This window comes from Puma concolor, chromosome B3 (assembly GCF_028749965.1).
Source record: "Puma concolor isolate L17-30 chromosome B3, mPumCon1.1.hap2, whole genome shotgun sequence".
Taxonomy (NCBI): domain Eukaryota; kingdom Metazoa; phylum Chordata; class Mammalia; order Carnivora; family Felidae; genus Puma; species Puma concolor.
The window spans coordinates 67,363,839-67,376,815 of NC_141672.1; the positions used below are offsets into that span (position 1 = coordinate 67,363,839).

The window sequence follows — 12,977 nt, forward strand, 5'->3', positions numbered from 1 at the left end:
GTTAAGCAAATTGTCCAAGGTCAGACTGCTGGTGAGTGGTGAGGCAGTGATATAAATCCTGGTCTGTGGGACTCAAGTCATGTTCCCAGTCTCCCACAGAATGCAGCACAGCATCACTATTCTTCAAGCCCCTGAAGAGTTTTGCTAGCAAACATATGAGCTTCACTATATTACATTTTCATTGTAAAATAAAATAGACACATAAAAGAGTTTATAGACCCAGAGAAAATTATTTACTCAGATAATATAAGAAATAGAAGAATTCATTCGCTTTATTTTTTTTTCATTTTCTGGTTAATTATAATGTTTCTTCTACTTTTGAGAATTTTTTTATGGTATGTATAGTTAGTATTCCTTCCTTATATGATCCTTTAAGAGTCTTTTATATCATAGAGCAAGGGTTCTAGTAACCATGGAAATGTTAACTGCAAATTTCCTGACTTTGTGCTGTTAAAGAATGTTTTAGCTTTCAATAATTTACCATTTAATTCTGGTTTTGTTTTAAATGAATAATCATAATTCTACCATTTATACAAAAGAATTATGTGAAATAATTGTTTAAATCAAAGTAAATAACCTTTTATAAAGACTAAGAACAGAAAATGAATACTTTAAAGATTTTTTAAAATACCTACAGCTTTTGAACATAATATTTTTGAAACTGGCTCAGATTTTATTCTAAAAATTTAAAGATCTAAATCATATCAAGTAGGAAACCAACTGTGAGAAACTGTAGCTCCATATGCCATTATATTTTAAGTGTGAGCTATTATAATGCAGCTTTTGGATTTTAAATTCTAAATCAAAATTAATTACTCTCTCTCGGAGAGAGAGACAGAGAGACAGAGAGAGACAGAGACAGAGACAGAGACAGAGAGAGAGAGGGGGAGAGGAGAGAGACAGCACTGGAAAGGGGGAGTTTGGCAAAAAACTAGACAATGAATCTAACAGAATACAGACAAAAATCCAGATACCTACTTATCAAATAGAAGGGTTTTAGTTTGGGAAACTGGCATATCTAAATTCCAATCACTTTTGTCACTAATTGGCTAAATAATCATGGGTCAGAGAATTAATCTCACTGGACCTCAGTTTTCTCAACTCTAAAATGAAGTGTTTGGGATACAATCATCATTTCCAACTATGGAAGTGAAAACTGATATTTTATAGGAAAAAGTGAGTAAAAGCTATTTTATTAAAAAGCACCCAAATAACAAAATAAGCTCTTTTTTCCCCCAAAAAGGGAGTATTCTACACAAAAACAAAAAAATCTAAAAGCTGCCTGGTATACTGAACAAATTTTATAGAGTGATCATATTTCCTTTGGAAAAGTTAGCTGAATTATTCAAAGAACTCATACTCATATTTAAATTTATATTGAAGTACAATCTACTCTGACTACCATCCTAAAATACTTCATCCTAGCTCAACTAGAAATTAATGTGTTATATCTATATAAAATGTCATAATTTATAAAATAAATGCAATCCTGAAAAGTTGTTGAAGGGATTGCCACTGAGATAAGAAATGGGAGGGGATTCAATCACAAACCTTTAAAGGTTGTGAGGTCTAATCTAACTTTCCAACTAATAAAAAATGTCTCTCTGTAAACACTCATGCCAAGGATATATATACTCTGCCAACAAAAACAAAAAAAGCTCAAATCATGGGGTGCCTGGGTGGCTCTGTTGGTTAAGCGTCTCAGTCTTGATTTCAGCTTGCGTCACCATCTCACGGTTCATGAGTTTGAGCTCCACGTTGGGTTCTGTGCTTAAAGCATAGAGACTGCTTGGGATTTGTCTCTCTCTCTGCCATTCCCCCGCTTGCCCTTGTGTGGGTGCTCTCTCTCCTTCTCAAAAATAAATAAACATTCAAAAATAAAAACATAAAAAACAAACTTAAAAAAGAAAAGCTCAAATCATTCTGATGCTTACCACACACTCAAATACAAATTTTGGATCAATAAAAGAATGGAAGAAAATTGTCACTTAAGAATCTTTCCTGTTGCGGTGCCTGGACGGTTCAATCAGTGAAGTGTCAGACTTGGGCTCAGGTCATGATCTCATGGTTCATGGGTTTGAGTTCTGCATCAGGCTCCGTGCTGACACCTCAGAGCCTGGAGGCTGCTTCAGATTGTGTGTCTCCCTCTCTTTGCCCCTGCCCCACGCACACTCTGTCTCTCCCTCTCAAAAATAAATAATTATTTATTTCTTAGACAGAGAAAGAGCATGAGTGGGGGAGGAGCAGAAAGAGAGGAAGACACAGAATCAGAAGCAGGCTCCAGGCTTTTGAGCTGTCAGCACAGAGCCCGATGCAGGGCTCAAACTCACAAACCGTGAGATCATGACCTGAGCCGAAGTCGGTCGCTCAACCCACTGAGCCAGCCAGGCACCCCAAAAATATTAAAAAAAAAAAAAAGAACCTTTCCTGTCCACTGATAGACAAACAGATAAAGAAGATGTGGTATGGGATGCAGTATTATGCAGCCAGGAAAAAAAATGATGTCGCGCCATTTGAGAAAACATGGATGGACCTAGAAAGTATTATGATAAGTGAAAAAAGTCAGACTAGGGGCGCCTGGGTGGCTCAGTCGGTTAAGTGGCCGACCTCAGCTCAGGTCATGATCTCACAGTCCGTGAGTTCAGCCCCGCGTCAGGCTCTGTGCTGACAGCTCGGAGCCTGGAGCCTGTTTCAGATTCTGTGTCTCCCTCTCTCTGATTCTCCCCTGTTCATGCTCTGTCTCTCCCTGTCTCAAAAATAAATAAAACGTTAAAAAAAAAAATAAAAAAAAAAAAAGAAAGAAGTCAGACTAAGCATTACTAATACCAAATGGTTTCACTCAGATGTGGAATCCAATAAATAAATAAATAAATAAATAAATAAATAAATAAATAATAAATGAATAATCAAACAAAAAACAGAAACAGACCTATAAACACAAAGAATAAATGGTTGCCAGAGGGGAGGAAGATGGACTGTTGTGCAAAAGAGGTGGAGCGGAGTGGGAGGTACAGGCTTCCAATTACTTATTTCACTGAAATAAGTCATGAAAATAAAAGGCACAGCACAAAGAATATAGTCAATGATACATAATAGTGATGCATTGGGGGCAGATGGTAGCTACATTTGTGGTGAACACAGAATAACATATAAACTTGTTGAATCACTATGTTGTACACCTGAAAGTAATGTAACATTGCATGTCAACTATACTAAAATTTTTTTTAAAAGAATCTTTCCTATTTTTTTCTTTTGCTACAGGTGAGATTGGTTTACTTTGGACTTACTGTATTGCTCATACTACATAACTTCAGATATGCTTTCTTTTCTGGTATGTCTTTAGTTGCTATGGGAATTGATATTTATAAGACCTCCCCCTTTTAAAAATATGAATGATTTTTTACATTGGCATGTAAAAATGGTATAAACATTTTTTATGTTTTACATTTTACAATGTATAATTTTTTTTACTGGTATTTTACAATGGCATAAACAGAGAATTTTAGAGCATGAAGGGACCTCAGAGATTATCTTGACCAATGTTCTCATTTTACAGATAAAGAAACTGAATGAAACTCAGAAATCAAATGACTTGCCCAAAACTTAATCTGCAAAACAGGGATAATAAAAACCTTTGTCTGCTTTACAGAGGTTTTTATCCAAAGAGGAAATGAAATCATGGATTCAAAAAAAAAAAAAAGCCATTAGATAATTAAGCAATTGTATTAACACTGAAAAAAAATCACTTTAAGCAGAAGCTTGTCATATCATGTAAGTCAAAATTTAAATTTCTCTCAATGAGCATACAATGTTTATTCTTCTAACCAAATGCTAAGAAAATATTTGCCCATTTGTGAGGTCACCACATTCCAAAATGATCGAAACAAGTAACTTAAAAATATCTTCTCCATATGCCTAGATGACATAAGCAGATTTAAATGGCTTTTTGCAAATTAAAGGAAAATTTCTCACGAGTAAAACTAAGCATGAAAATATTCAGTCAAAATACAATTTAAAAATACATAAATCACTAAAAATAAGGGCCAAGGAGTGAAGAAGCCCTATCTGTTGTTTGAATATATTAATTAAATTTCTACATTTTAGTGACCTTTACCTTGTTCCGCTTAAGTAGACCTGATATCTACAAAGCTAAAAAGAAAACAATATAAGTGACTTCCTAAGGGGAACTAAATAATGCAGCAGGTTTTAGTTATAACTACTTTTAACACAAAGGATATTGAAAAAGATTAAGGAACTATGAGAATACAAATGGATATGATACAGATAATAGATGGGAAGCAGGATTGAGGATGGGGGGAAAATAAACACATAAAACCATCTAATTCCCACCTCATCAACTTCAGCAATTTCCAACTTCCTAAACTACATAATTACTTCAGAAGTACCCAAAAGACATCTAAGAAACCTGAGATCACTAAATTGTAATGAAATAGGAAAATGGACTGAATTTTATCCATCTCATTAAAAGACCATTAAATGAGCAGCTGTTCCTTCATTCTCACTTAAGCACACTGGTCATTATATCTAGGCTTGTTCACAATAATCTTATACCCTTATGAGCAAGTGAACGTGGCAATGTATCTAGAAGTTGTTCTTGTCTGAATATATAGGTATCTGGTGTGCTCATATTTATCTTAATATTATAGATTATACATTAATATACATTCTTAAAGTCAGAATACACCTAAGTAGGTACAGAGAATAATCAGTACAAAGTTTAACCCTGAGAAATTAAGAGCAACATTTACATGTGCCAACCACTGTTCTAGACACTGAGAATACAGCAGTGAGCAAGATATCTCAAGTTCCTGCCCTCATGAAACTGAGTACATCACCTATGATCTGGATGAAAGTTACCTTTCTAGACCTCACTTTGCTATCTATACAATGAGAAAACTAATATTACTTAGGCAAGTATCATCATAACCTTCTCAAACAAAAATTATGCCAAAAATTTATAAATCAATAGGACTTGTAATCTAATTTTCCCTGATATATCCCTGCCACCAGTGGCACAAACAGGACAAAATATAGGCCAGAGTAGAAAGTATAAACCATGTCATGAAAGAGAAGAAAAATAATTGGCTCATGGTAAGACTCAACAGAAACTTGTATTCTGTATAGAAACCAGCTACTTAGTAAGCTATGGTTTCTCAAATAAAATAATAATGATATACACAGACCATTTGGAACATATTTTCGCAGCCTTAGTTTCAGTACCAATGTCCAGATAAGTTATTTTTATTCCATATTTCATGGCTATCAGTTTAAAAAAATTTTTTTTGCATTTTTTAATCTTTATTTATTTTTGAGACAGAGAGAGAAAGAGCATGAGTGGAAGAGGGGCAGAGAGAAATGGAGACACAGAATCCTTAGCAGGCTCTAGGCTCTCAGCTGTCAGCACAGAGCCTGACACGGGGCTCGAATCCATGAACCATGAGATCATGACTTGAGCTGAAGTTGGACGTGGAACTGACTGAGTCACCCAAGTGCCCCTAAAAATTTTTGGTATCGATCAGATTAATGTTAATCAGATTATGATTTTTAAGTCACATTTTAATTTGATAATCCTCCTCTCTTCCAGTTGAAGAAATAATTTTGATATGATGAATGTGTACTTTTGCAGAATTACATCAAAACAGGCATAGTCTGATGTTTGATTCTTGCATTTAAAATAGCAAATTAGTTATATATGAACAAACAAAACTAAAGGCTAAAGTTCTGACCAAGCTACTTTGGTATAGCAAGCAAGACCATCCGGATGTAAGGAATTAACTCTGTGAATCAAGTACACTCTCAGTAATTCTGAAATTCTCTCAGCATAAAATAAAATTAAAGAAATATATACACAATCCCAACATAAGATCTTTGGTCTAAGTCAATCAATCAATCAATCAATCAATCACTATCTCCCCCCTTTTTCTCAGTTCCCCAATCAACACATGAAAAAACAGACAGGGATTGGGGGATCACAAAAAAAAATTTACAATAGAAAAACTAAGGCTAAAACTTGGACACAAACAAAACAAAACTGAAAGAAATCATTTCTTAGCAATAAGGTCATACTAATATTTTACTATTAAATAGTGAATCTCTCTTTTAAGGGCAGAGGACAAGTCTTAACTTTTGTACCTTAAGGCCAACCACAGTGCCAGGTATATATGGACTGAATAAGTGTCTTATTTTGTTGGAAAACACAGAGATAATCAAAAGAGACCCTTCACATCCTTCCACCACCAGAATTACTAACCTCTGGCACCACAGCCCATATTCCGTCCATACAATATACTGCCTTTCAATGACAGTAACCTCCATCCTCACTGTCCCATTCCTCTTCCATCAACCTTCAAAAGAAGTAGAGACATAGATGTTTCTTACACAGACTCTTCTTGATGAAAGCTCAGAGTATAAATTTCACGGTTTAGTGAAGGAGAGCTACACAACTGATTCATGAAGAAAACTCAAGAATAACCGGTTAAACATTACTCAGCTAGCTAGGCTCTTTCAATCAGCCATCATCTTAGGCTTGTGACAGATATTTGGACAAGCATTATATATAAACTAAGCTCAGCAGCATTTATCTATAAATCAAAAAAACCATACGCTCTAAAATCAGATGCTCAAATGCAAAAATGTTTTGTGATAAAAATAAAATCCCAACTTACATTCTTGCCTTGGTGGAGGGCTATCCACACTTAGCAGTGTGAACCACAGAGGTTCCTATACACAGGATCAACATGTCTGTAAAAAGTGGGTCTGGTTGCATTTAAATTACCAAATAATTGTGGCATCAAAGTCTGCCCACAAAACTTCCATCAATACCCCAAATTTGTCCTCTTCTTTTCAAAACAACTGAAATCATTAAATTCTGTCATCTGACATATCACTCACATAAATATGAAGTGCCCAAAATCAATACTGACAGTTCTGGATGGTGTGCAGGCCCTGGGTTCCACATGAGGAAGTGCTATAGACATGACTGCCACAGAAGAAGACTTGTTTACTTCTGGCCATCAAACTGAAGGAAAGACCAATTACTCATGAAGCTAGAAGTAAAGTGTCTAGCTCTTTCAAGAACTAGTTATTCTAAGTTATTTATACCCAATTTCGTAGGTCTTGTCACATTTTTTTTAAAACATTTATTCATTTTTTGAGAGAGAGAGAGACAGAGCACAAGTGCGGGAGGGGCAGAAAGAGAGGGAAACAGAATCAGAAGCAGACTCCAGGTTCTGAGCTGTCACCACAGAGCCCAACGTGGGGCTTGAACCCATGAGCTGTGAGATCATGACCTGAGCTGAAGTCAGATGCTCCACTGACTGAACCACCCAGGCGCCCCAGTCCTGCAACATCTTAAAGAATAGGAACCCCAGAATTGGACCCACAAATGTAGGGCCAACTAATCTTTGACAAAGCAGGAAACAGTATCCAATGGAAAAAAGACAGTCTCTTTAACAAATGGTGCTGGGAATACTGGACGGCAACATGCAGAACAATGAAACTAGACCACTTTCTTACACCATTCACAAAAATAAACTCAAAATGGATGAAGGACCTAAATGTGAGACAGGAAACCATCAAAACCCTAGAGGAGAAAGCAGGAAACAACCTCTCTGACCTCAGCTGCAGCAATTTCTTACTCGACACATCTCCAAAGGCAAGGGAATTAGAAGCAAAAATGAACTATTGGCTCATCATCAATGATTCTTGCATTTAAAATAGCAAATTAGTTATATAATTTATAGTATATATATATATCCTCATTTATATATAATATATATATCCTCATTTATATATATATAATGAATATATATGGATATATAATATACTATCTTCATATATATATATCCTCATTTATATATATATTATATATATCCTCATTTATATATATATATCCTCATATATATTATATATATATATATCCTCATCAAGATAAAAAGCTTCTGCACTGCAAAGGAAACAATCAACAAAACTAAGTCAGCCGACGGAATGGGAAAAGATATTTGCAAATGACATATCGGATAAAGGGCTAGTATCCAAAATCTATGAAGAACTCACCAAACTCCACACCCGAAAAACAAAGAATCCAGTGAAGAAATGGGCAGAAGACATGAATAGACACTTTTCTAAAGAAGACATCCAGATGGCGAACAGAAACATGAAAAGATACTCAATGTCACTCATCTTCAGGTAAGTACAAGTCAAAACCACACTGAGATACCACCTCACACCAGTCAGAGTGGCTAAAATGAACAACTCAGGAGACTATAGACGCTGGCAAGGATGTGGAGAAATGGGAACCTTCTTACATTGTTGGTGGGAATGCAAACTGGTGCAGCCGCTCTGGAAAACAGTGTGGAGGTTCCTCAAAAAATTAAAAATAGATCTACCCTATGACCCAGCAATAGCACTGCTAGGAATTTATCCAAAGATACAGGAGTGCTGATTCATAGGGGCACATGTATCCCAATGTTTATAGCAGCACTTTCAACAATAGCCAAATTACAGAAAGAGCCTAAATGTCTACCAACTGATGAATGGATAAAGAAGATGTGGCTTATATATACAATGGAATACTTTTTGGCAATGAGAAAGAATGAAATCTGGCCATTTGTAGCAATGTGGGTGGAACTGGAAGGTATTATGCTAAGTGAAATAAGTCAGGCAGAGAAAGACAGATATCTTATGTTTTCACTCATACATGGATCTTGAGAAACTTAACAGAAGACCATGGAAGAAGGGATCAGGGGAAAAAAAAGTTACAAACAGAGAGGGAAGGAGGCAAACCATAAGAGACTCTTAAATACAGAGAACAAACTGAGGGTTGATGGAGGGGTTGGGGAGAGTGGAAAATGGGTAGGGCACTGAGGAGGGCACTTGTGAGGATGAGCACTGGGTGTTGTATATAAGCTATGAACCACAGGAATCTACCCCAAAAACCAAGAGCATACTTTACACACTGTATGTTAGCCATTTTGACAGTAAATTGTATTTTTCAAAAAGAAAAATAAAATCAAATTTAAAAAAATAAGTAAAAAAATTAAAATTAAATTAAAATTTAAAAAATGTCTCAAACAGCAATATCCTTTAATAAGTGAATGGTTAAATAAATTATCAACCAACAAATTGGAGTCGTTGGGCACACAAAGATAGAATCGGAGCCCAGCATCCTCTCCTCACTCAGGCTGGGCCCTGCCCCACTCCATTCCTACTGATTGAGATGGGCTCAGCCAGGAGCATCCCAGCCACTCCAGTGCAGCCTACACTGCACAAGCATCTGGCTAGAATGGCAGATCCTCAATCACTCAGTGCAGGCATCCTGTGCACTCCCATCCAGGTGCAAACCTCAGAGTTCAACCTACCCACAGAGGAGCAGCTGGAAGGTCCTATTCAGGCCCAGGACTCCAATCCCCACTCTCCTACCCATGGCATTGCATGGATACCTGTGAAGACGAGCAGTGGAGACCCCATAAGCCCAATGGTAAAACAGTTGAGTGAAATATGTGAGATGAAAGCCCACAAATCAAATCTTCCCCCAGAGCCTGTTATGACCCCAGAGGCACTTTCATCTGAGTTGGATGTGCCTCTGAGACAACTCACCCACTTATCTCAGATGACACTTTGAAGCCAGACTGAGCTCCCTTTTTTTTTTTTCCAAGGAGGAAACAGGACAGTTCACAGAAAACTCTAGGGCCTGCCAGGAGTCAAACATACTCTTGAGGGGTATCTGAGGCTCTCCAGTCTTCAGGTTCTAAGCACAACAGATAGAAACCAAATGCTAAGATACTAGAGAGATCTCACCTCACCATCCTGCAAGATGACAACTCCCTCAGGATCCTGATACAAGACAGTAAGCAGCCTTCTCCCCTACGTGAAAATGTTACAGAACCAAAGGAAGGGGGCATTGTGGGAATTGGACAACTTCTAAAAACTGGAGACTGAGCAGGTAAGCAAGGCCAGGACCATGACAAGGAAAATAAGCATCTTCCCTTGGTAGGGAACTAGGTCCTGTGAGACTCTATCACTGGGTTCATCAGGGGCCTAGTGACATTCTGTGTTTCTCACCCTTTCTTTCCCTGGGAGACTGAGGAAAGGCTCAGTTTCTCTGACTCTTCCTAAACTAAGACAAATATGTAGGCATGTGTGTAACAAAAATTCATTTTAAAGGCAATTCTAAAAGAGAAGTTCCAAAAGTAAAGCTACCAAAAGCAACATCCCTGGAATATTTTATGCTTTGTTCATCTCTATATAATTCCTTACAATCTCAAAGCTAGTGTTTTCCACATGACAAGCCACAATAAACCTGTATTGAATAGAGAAATAAATGAAGAAATGAGAAAAAAAACAAACAGGCAAATCCACTTAGAACAAAATATATTTTGGCAAAGAGCCAAATCTGAAGAAGGTCCCAGATTTGTACCATCTAATAGGAGATGGTGAAGAAGAGAAACAGATGATGGCATGTTTCTGGTGGAAAGGCCATGATCTGAGACTCCCATATACCACACATGGAGGATGATGAGAGGAACCATCTCAGCCATGGCCCAAATGAGCCCAATTCTGCAGTCAATATCGTGCTGTGGACGGAAAGCTTCCTAAGGACACAAGAAGGGAATCCACCAGTCTGCACCATATATGTAACTCTAACAAATATTAGGGTAAAAATTATTTTGTCAGTGAAACATATCACTTTATTCAATAACTATTATTAACAACTTTCTTAGCAGTTATTCTGAATGACAATACTTACTTGGAAATATATAGATATAGATATGTAGATATAGATAGATATATTGTTTATATATGTATGTATATATATTATATATTTGTTTTTAACAAATAGATTGTTTTCTATTCTAATAAAGAGAATATCTCATAATTTTACAGTCTCATTTCCTCTACTGCATTTATCTATAAAAGTATTTCCAAGTTTCCTTCTTGATGGAAGATATAGTTATAAGTATTTCATTATTATTCACAAGATGAGAAATGTCTGCCAAATTTCCATATCACATATAAACACATAGCACAAAATTTAACCTCTACTTATGTAGATATGAAAAACAGCTCTTAGACAAAATGTGACATTAATTATCCAAAATACAAATATTTTTAAATATATGCTAAGGAAGAATTTGACATTTTGTGAAATTTTTAAAATCTTTCTGAAGGTTTGCTACAAAGCTAATTCTGTTGCATATGAGCCTTTGAAAACATTAATAATGAAAATGCCAACTGAATTTTAAATACTTTCACTAGGCAATAAATGTATGTAATGTTGATATTCTAAAAGTAAAAGATTAATAATGTTCTTAGTGTTCAACAGCTTCATAAACATTTAATTGGTTCACTCAAAAAACATTTATGGAATGCCAATCATATTTGCCTTAGCAAAAATATTTGTCAGAAAAGTGCTGGAAATTTAAAAGTGAACAAGATAGTCAAGATCTTCCCACCACCCACATGTACTTTATACTCTAGTGGGTAGAATCAATAAACAAATAAATATAAAAGAAAATACAAATTCAGGATAAGTGTTCTGAGGAAAATAAAACTAGATGAGATGATTGTTACAGCTAGATGTTCTGGAGTGACATTAAAATGAGACCTGATCTCAGGGTCATGAGATCAAGCCCTACATTGGGCTCCATGCTGGGTGTGGAGCCTGCTTAGGAATTCACTCTCTCCCTCTCCCTCACCTTCTCCCCTCTGCTTGCTCTCTCCCTCAAATAAACAAAGAAACCTAGAACTGAAAAATAATAAAAATGAAATGAGACCTGAATGCCAACAGAGGACAGACACTGTAGATCTAGGAGAAGAAGGTTCCTGATAGAACAACAAGTTCAAAGACCCCAAGGCAGGAATGAATTTGGGGTAACTGAGGAAAAGGAAAAAAACAAGTGTAATGTGAGAAAGGGTGAACTCGCTTGATATGGGTTAAGTACAGTCAGATTGAGTAGACTCTACTAAGATAAAAAGTTTGGATTATAGTCTAAGTGCAAAGGCTTTTTGTTTGGATTTACATTTAATTATAGGAAGTTTCAATGTGTATGAATGATGAGAACAGAGCAAAATGGATCCACATATATTTATCCACCAGTATCAATAATTATCATTTCATGACCAGTCTTGCTTAATTTGTATCTTTACTTATTCCACATCCACCCCTCAGAAATCTATCATTTCATTTATACACATATTAATATATGTCACTAAAAGATAAGGACTCTTCTTACAAATATAACTTCTATCAATATTACTATAATTACATCATTATTTTCTTTTTTAACTGATTTTTATTATTTTTTTTAATGTTTTATTTGTTTTTGAGAGAGAGAGAGACAGAGCATGAGCAGAGAAGGGGCAGAGAGAGCAGGAGACACAGAATCTGAATTAGGCTCCAGGCTCTGAGCTGTCAACACATAGCTGGACACAGGGATCCAACTCATGAACTGCAAGATCATGACCTGAGCTGAAGTCAAATGCTTAACTGACTGAGCCACCCAGGTGCCCCTACATCATTATTTTCAATAATAACTTATTAAAATTACTAACTATCTAGGCAGTGTCCAAATTTCCCTGTGTATCAATTTTTTCTAAAGTTCACTGGTTCAAATCAAATCCAAATAAGGTCCAGATACTGCTTTAACAAGTTTCTTGGTCTTTTAATCTATAGATGACGATTCTTTCACTTTTTTTTCCTTACAATTTACTTGATGGAAAAAAAAAAAACTGGGTTACTTATTCTACAGGGTTTTCTACACTCTGGATTTCTGATGGCATCCTCATAGTGTCACTTGACATGTTCATCTGTCTCCTGTATTTTCTATTAACTGGTAGTTAGATCTGAATGTTTGACCAGATTCAGTTTCAATTTTCTAGCAAAACTACTCTATAGTTTACGTTATTTACTCCAGTCAGGAGGCATATAAGATGTTCTCTCTACATGCATATATTAA

General features: G+C 36.0%; 1 protein-coding gene and 1 pseudogene across 1 annotated transcript in view; one reads left to right on the forward strand and one right to left on the reverse strand.

The window, feature by feature from the left end:
* NUBPL (NUBP iron-sulfur cluster assembly factor, mitochondrial) overlaps positions 1 to 12,977 on the reverse strand; it is a 246,002-nt gene that overhangs the window by 58,980 nt on the left and 174,045 nt on the right.
* On the forward strand, positions 9,239 to 10,023 carry LOC112856025 (cell division cycle-associated protein 3 pseudogene; annotated as a pseudogene).